Genomic DNA, 7,294 nt, shown 5'->3' on the forward strand with positions numbered 1-7,294 from the left:
CCATCCATCCACCCATCCACCCACCCATCCATCCATCCACCCATCCACCCATCCACCCATCCATCCCACCACCCATCCATCCCACCATCCATCCATCCATCCATCCATTCACTCACCCACTTGTCTACCCATCATCCATCCAACCATCCATCCATCCAGCCACCTACCCTCCCATCCATCCACCCATCCACTCACAGAGAATAATGTGATGAAACCCAAACTGCATTTTAGTGACTGGTTTCTGTCCACTAGACACTGACATTAACTCATTGCAGAAGCTACTTATCGAGCGCCTATTTATTGAGTGTGCCTCACACTGGCCTAGGCACTGGGGAATTCAGCAGAGAACAAAGAAGGCACGGCACCAGTTCCTACACAGCTATGTCTGGTTCTCCCCCAGCCCCCACAAAAGAGATTGCACTTGGACCTTCATTTATGCAGGTGGGGAAACTGAGGCTCAGAGTGGTGAAGTGACTCACTCAGGGTCACACGGCTTATGGCAAGACTGGGATCAGGACCCGGGCTTGTCTGACTATAAGGCCCGGCTTACCCCCTGATGACACCTTCCCCTCTGCGAGGCTAAAGAATATGGCTGGTTAGAGAGGCAGGCAGAGAGACGAGTGTTAGAGCTGGCTTGGGGTGATGGGAGACCAGAAGGCTGGGCTCTGAGGACGGGCAGATTCCAACACTCATTCTACAGAGATTTCTCAAGCCCCTGTTTTGTTCTGGGCAATGCGGATGCTGAAAAGATAGGCAAGGTCTCTAGTCTCATGAACTTAACAAATTCTAGGGGCAAAGATGAACAGAGCTAAAGATAAAAAAAAATTCATTTCTGACAGAGAAAACACAAAACCAGGCACCGGGAGAGGAAGAGATGCATTGGGATCGGGGGTTAGGACCTCCCTGAGATGCCGGAGTATCCAGCGATGCCAGTCTTGGACAGATGGAGGTACAGCCTTCCAGACATGGGGAACAGCACATCTGGATGCTCAGGGGTGAGAAGAAACCATTTCTGAGCAAGAAACAGAAATGTGCGAGGTAGGAGGAGGCGGGTCACAAAGGTGACAGACACCAGGGCAGTCTGGGCACAGGTGCGGGCCAGGGCCACATCCTGCAGAGGCTGGCAGAGCTGAGAGGCGAGCTTCACTAGCCTCAGAGCGGAGATTTGGACCCAAGACTTTGGACTTGAGCCAGAGCCTGCTTCCTTGTCAAAGGTTCTGCAGTTCAGCAGTGGGGCGCTGCCCCCAGAGCCCAGGAGCCAGCCCTGCATGCTGCTGCGCAGACTTTACGTCTGCCCCTTAATTTCCACGACTTTCAATTTCCTGATCTGAGAGAATTTTACAGACATGGTGTGGGAGGCGGGCTGTAATAACCGTCTGTTGAATAAATGACCCCTTCTGTTTTGACTTGCAGGTACTTAAGCCTCATGCTGAGAGCAAAGGTGAAATTCTTGGGGTGAGGGGGTCAGAGGTTTGCTTTGCCGGTGACCTGCACGCTGCCTTCACTCCTGGGGGCTTCAATTTGTCATTGACTAACAGTGTTTGTTTAACTCCTTTGGGGTTTGGAGGGGTTTAAGCAAAAATATTTAGCATAATAAATGCTTCCTGATTTCTGTTAGATCCCCCCCTAGGCTAACACCTCAGTTTTCCTCCAGGGAGCTCCTTCTCCCTCTCCACCCGGTGCCTAGTCCCTGGACTTTGAGCAATGTTAAATCCATCTTTCAGCACCAAGGATGCCATGTGACTCAGGGTTGGCCAATCAGAACGTTGCATTCTTCTGGCCACTGGGATTGGACCAGAGGTGGGCAAATGGCCCAATCAGAATCAATGGGACACAATGATTTTTGCAATAGCATTCAGAAAACACTAATCTTTTCTGCTGGACTTCAACTTGAAAGAATGTACCAGGACTTGCTGGTAATTTGATGGAGTTCAGAGGTTGAAAAGAGCCAGATTCTGGGGATATTTGCACCTCTAGATCCAGCAGTGCCTGAAGCCCAACTATGATGGTCAACTTTGGATCAGAGGCTCCCAGTTTAATGTTTTACCTGGGTGTGCCTGTGAGGGGCTTCCAAATGCGATCAGCGGGCTCAGGTGAGTAGGCAGCTGCTCCTGCATTGCTGGGCACCAACCAGTCTCTTGAGGGTTTGAACAGAACACAAGGCAGGGCTAGGTCTGGCTTTATTCTTTCCCTGCTGTGCTCTCTGGGCTTGAATTCGCATCCCCTGCCCTGAACTGGTGTGCGCCTCAGTGATGCTGAGTCCTCAGGCTCAAAGTCGCCGGTTACACCACTGGCTTTGTTGGTATCCAGCTTCCAGGCAGCAGATACGGGGTTTTGCCTCCGCCACAGTTGCGTGAGCCACTTGGAAACGTGCATGCGCTTGCATCGCCCTGGGTCCGCCCCTTCCGCCAGCCTCTTCCTCCCCCGCCTCTCCTTCTGACTCCTCAGTTGTGTACGCCAGTGGATTCCTCACTTTAGCCACACCAGCTGGCGCTGGACAACTGCCGCCTTGGAATCTGGAGTCCTGAGATGCCCGTCGTTCAGATAGGAGACCAGCAAACTAACTGCACCTTGTGAGACCTGTTTTCTTTTTCTTTAAGAACTTTATTGGGGTGCAATATTAAATTCACTCATTTCAAGTATATAATGTGATCCGTTTTAGCAGATGTATACAGACATGAAATAAGCACAAAATCAATCTTTGTAACACTTCCATCTACACCTGAGGTTTCCTTCCTGGTCTTTTTTTCTTCTTTCTCCTCCTCCTCCTCTTCCTTTTTTCCCTTCTGTTTCCACAGTGCTGGAACCTACTGCAACCTTGGCAAATGCTGTATCATTGAGCTATATCCCAGCCCCTCCATTTTCTTCAGGTTTTTCAGTAAATTAATTTTTAAATAATAGCTTTATTAAGATATGGTTCACTCCTGGTGTGCTGGCACACACCTGCAGTCCCAGCACTTGGGAGGCTGAGACAGGAGGATTTCTGTGAGTTTGAGGCCAGCCTGCTGAATACAGGGAGTTCAAGGCCAGCCAGGAATACACAGTGAAAAAGCAAAGCAAAGCAAAACAAAACAAAATGAATTATATACATATATATATATATGTATATATACATATATATGATTCACATACCACTAAAGTCATTAAATATACAATTCAGAGATACATATAACCATCACCATAGTCAATTTCAGAATATTTTGATCCTGTGAAGAAGAAACCGGTAGCTTTCAGCGGTCACCCTCTCCACCATCATACCCTGATTCCTTCCACTGCAGCCGCGGAAACCACTGATCAAACTTTGTCTGCACGGATTTGCCTCTTCTGCACATTTCCTGTAAAGGGAATCATTCCTCGGGTCCCTCGTGCCTGGCTTCTTCCTCTACCACAATTTCAAGGTTCTCCATAGTGTAGCAGGTCCACACTTCGTGCCTTTTTATGAGCAAATAATATTTCATTATGACTTTGCCCTCTTTGGTGATCCACTCACCAGCTGAGGCATCTGGGGGGTGACTGTGGATTATGCCAGGAATGTCCGTGTAAGTTCTTGTGTATTCGTACGTTTTCCATGCCATTGAGTAGTTAGGGAGGAGTGGAGCTGCCGGGTCACATGGTAACTCCTGTGACCATCTGAGGACCTGCGGGCTGTTTTCCAAAGTGGCTGCAGGTTACACAGCAGTGTGTGAGGGCCCTGGATTCAGCATCACTTTGTATTGGGGTTTTTAGATTACAGCCATCCAGCCTGGGGAAGTACCGTGCCTGCTTTTATAAACGGAGCTTTATCAGTACACTCAGCCTCATTTGTCATTTACAGATTGTCTGTTTCTGTTTTACACCCCAACACCAGAGGGGAATCCTCAGAATAAAGATAACCAGGGCCCCACAAGCCTAAAATACTCACCATCTCATCCCTTATAGAAGGAGATCCTCGGTGCTGGCCTCAACTGCATTCTTTTATTGCTTATAAAAGGAAATTGAGGTCGATAAAGAGAACTTCCTTACCTGGGTGCACAGACTGCATTGGAATCTTCCCGGACCTCAGTTCCCACACCTAGAACGCAGACAGGATCTCGCCTTCTAAGGTCAGTGAGACCTAGGAAGGCAGTAAAGAGCAAGGCCAGTGGCCGCTCTCCCGTCAGCCTCCTGAGGACCGGAAACACCTGACTCCTCGCCTTCTGCGTCTCTCCCTCTCACGCACACCCTCCCACGCGTGGCTCAGTTACTGGAGTCCCTGCTGAGGCTTCCTTCTCTGATCTGGAGCCGCCCAGGATGTGCACAGGACATCCCACTCCACAACACGGATGGGCTCCAAGACATGCAGCGAGCCCCGCGAGGTCACACAGCGTTCTGAGCCACCTCAGGCCGCATCCTCTTCAATGGGCTGGACTGGTCCGTGTCCCACAAGGGTGGGCACGGCTCATCTCGCTGCCTCCCCTGGCCTCCTGGCCTGTGGCCACCGTCCCGGCTGCGTCTCCCTCCACCCCTCCTCTCTTCCTGCTGCTGAGAGTACAGATGTTTCTGCCCTCGTCCGCTTCGTTGGCACCTGTGGGATCTGACAATTCCCGAGTGGGCACTGGACAGCGGGCATCACAGTGGTGGGGTCACCCCAACTCCTGGCAACCACAAGCCTCTCATTGGAGGCGGCCGCGCAGCTGTGCAGACTTCAGGGGCGGAGGCTTCTGGCTCAGACCCCACTCTGATTTGATGGTGCTTCCCAAAGCTCCGGTCAGAACCCCTCCCGTGCATTCCTGGATGGAGGAGATGAGGGCCAGGTGCTGTCATGAGGGTGGCGCCCTAAGCTGGGCCCAGTGGCTTCAGATGGGAGAGACTTGAGCCAGTCACTGGCTCTGTCTCCCCGTGGCTGCCTTCTGCCGTGTTCCTGAGCAGCCTGAGGCTGGCTCCTTCCTCTGGACTGCCGACCTCCAGAACCAGAGGCTAAACAAACCTCTATTCTTTCTAAATTGCCCAGTCTGGAGGCAGGCATGGTGGACATGCCTGTGATCCCAGTACTCAGGGGCCCGAGGCAGGAGGATCTCTGTCAGTTCTGTCTCTTTTTATCTCTGTGAAGTTGGACACACCACCCAGACTCCTGTGCCTCCGTTTGTGCATCTGTGAAATGGGGACGCTACCAATAAAGAGTGCAGATGTGGCCGGGCGTGGTGGGGCACACCTGTAATCGCAACACTCAGACGGCTGAGGCAGGAGGATCACCACGAGTTTGAGGCCAGCCTGGGAGACACAGTGAGTTCAAGGCCAACCTTGAATTGGCCCTGCTGGGAGCTGGCCTCTTCATGATGAATCAGCTGGAGTGGCTGGGGCTGGGCCAGGGCAGGAGACACAGCGCCTCACACACACATCTGGTGATTGGCACTCTGGGGCATGTTGGGAGTGGCTCTCCTGCTGGGGCTCCTGCCTTGAGTCAGTTTGGGCTTCTCCTCCAGCTGACGGCTTCTAGGAAAATGAAAACAGAAGCTCTCAGGGCTGGCATCTGTAAGGTGCTCCACCTCCATTCTGAGTTTCGGACTCGAAATAAAAAGTACAAAGAGCCAAGGACACAGCTCCGTGCAAAGGCCCTGAGTTCAAACGCCAGTACTTCCAGAGAGAGAAGGTGCGAAGTGGTCTTTGGAAAAACCTACTGGGAAAACTCACCCCTGGACAGGCGTCCACTTAGTCTTCTTCCCCACCCAAAACGTAGCAGAGAGCCGCAAATAAAGACCCAGACGCTCAGCCTTTGCTCTGCTTTTTTCCAGCCAGGGGTCTATCAGTCCTGATGGTCCAAAGGTTTCCTTTTCTCCATCCTTTCTGGCTTTGTTGTTTGGAGACAGGGTCTTGCTATATATTCAGGCTGGCCTTGAACTCACTATGTAGCCCAGGCTGGCCTCACAGACTCATAGTGATCCTCCTGCCTCAGCCTCCTGAGTGCACCAAAGCGGACATTGGGCACCTGTTAGGCAGCAATTTGCATGGAGCCCTACTGTGTGTCTCAGGGGGTGAGAAAACCTTGGCCCCTGCAGGCCTGTCAACACCCTGCAGGCTCAGTCAAGGAGACAGGTGTGCAGGGGTTGGGCCCAGAGAAAGTGCTGAGGGCCACCAGGGAGGGGGCAGGGAGGAAAGAGGGAGCAAGCTGGGGCAGGGCTGTTGGGACACTGCCCCAGGGGAGGTTAGGGCAGAGATAAGGCTTGGGGGGGGGTCAGAGATAAACAAGGACTAGAAGCCCTGGCTACACCTGTAATCTCAGCGCTGACAAGGCTGAAGCAGGAGGTTCTCCATGAGTTCAACATAGAGAGTTCAAGTTCAACCTGAAATGCATAGCAAGACCCTGTCTGGAAAAAAAATCGTGGACCAGATATCTACCACTTGGAATGTGAATGTTCCTAATCTTCCCTTTCTCACCCCGAACTCTTTCCCGGTACAGGTTTAGGGGTTTAGGGGCCAGGAGAGTTTACATTCAATAGAGACCTGGCGGGCAGATAAGATCTGAAGAATCCTTTCGAGCTACTCCCCTCCTTTCCTTTCCTTAAGGGGCCGGGAAAGGCGGGTGGGCGGGCTGTCCTCTGCCCTCTGGGACTTCTGGAGCTGGGAACCTGGCCCAGCGGCACCGCCGCCCCGGGTTTGGTTCTGGCAACAGCTGGGGCCCAGCGCGGGAGTTCAGGTTTTGAAGAGGGAGGCGTCCCTGGCTCTCCTTATAGGGTTAAAACCTCAGGTAACCCGGAGGGCAGGAGCCGCTACCAAGCCAAGCGTCCCTGACCCGGGACGCCTTCAGCTGCCCCCTCAGTGTTGCCATGAGGCAGTAGTTGTTTTGTTTTCTTTATTCCCCCCAGTAGTGGGGATTGAACCCAGGGCCCTCACATTGAGCTACACCCCGGACCCATTTTTAAGGTTTTGAGTTTTGAGTCGAGCTCTCCCTTCGGTCCGGCTCCTCTGTACCCGTTTGGCTCCCCAGGTTGCTGGGGTCTCTTCCTGCCTCAGCCACAGGCCGGGGTGTGGAGGACCCCCGCAGACCTGCGCGGAGGTGGGGGGACCCCGAGGAGGCCTGGCTGCCCCTTTCCGATCCGGAGCTTCAGGGCAGGGTCTGGGGTTCCAGTCCTGGGACCCTCGGGCACATCCGCATTTTAAAAGCCAGGTAGGGCTCATGGCTGAGAGGCTGTCAGAGGGGACCCTGGCCGCAGCCCAGGCTGTCAGCAGAGGAGAGAAACAGACTCCACACATAGGCAGCGTCGCCAAGAGCCAAGCCTAGGACTGGTCTTGCAGATAAGGAGACGCCTACAACACAGAGCTCTAGCAACCTCCGAGA

General features: G+C 52.9%; 1 long non-coding RNA gene across 4 annotated transcripts in view; it reads left to right on the top strand.

The window, feature by feature from the left end:
* LOC104848239 overlaps positions 1–5,830 on the top strand; it is a 14,449-nt gene extending 8,619 nt beyond the window's left edge. Inside the window, exons 2-5 of one of the 4 annotated variants that reach the window (XR_002024718.2) lie at positions 840–1,038; positions 1,414–1,441; positions 2,449–2,573; positions 3,815–5,830. This is a non-coding gene — a long non-coding RNA (uncharacterized LOC104848239). Of the gene's footprint in view, positions 1–839; positions 1,039–1,413; positions 1,442–2,310; positions 2,574–3,814 lie in introns of all 4 variants that reach the window. The other 3 variants (XR_004516781.1, XR_004516782.1, XR_002024719.2) reach the window with 3 other exon arrangements.
* The last annotated feature ends 1,464 nt before the right edge of the window (positions 5,831–7,294 follow it).

This window comes from Fukomys damarensis, unplaced genomic scaffold (assembly GCF_012274545.1).
Source record: "Fukomys damarensis isolate Sample0158 unplaced genomic scaffold, DMR_v1.0_HiC HiC_scaffold_12, whole genome shotgun sequence".
Classification (NCBI taxonomy): Eukaryota; Metazoa; Chordata; class Mammalia; order Rodentia; family Bathyergidae; genus Fukomys; species Fukomys damarensis.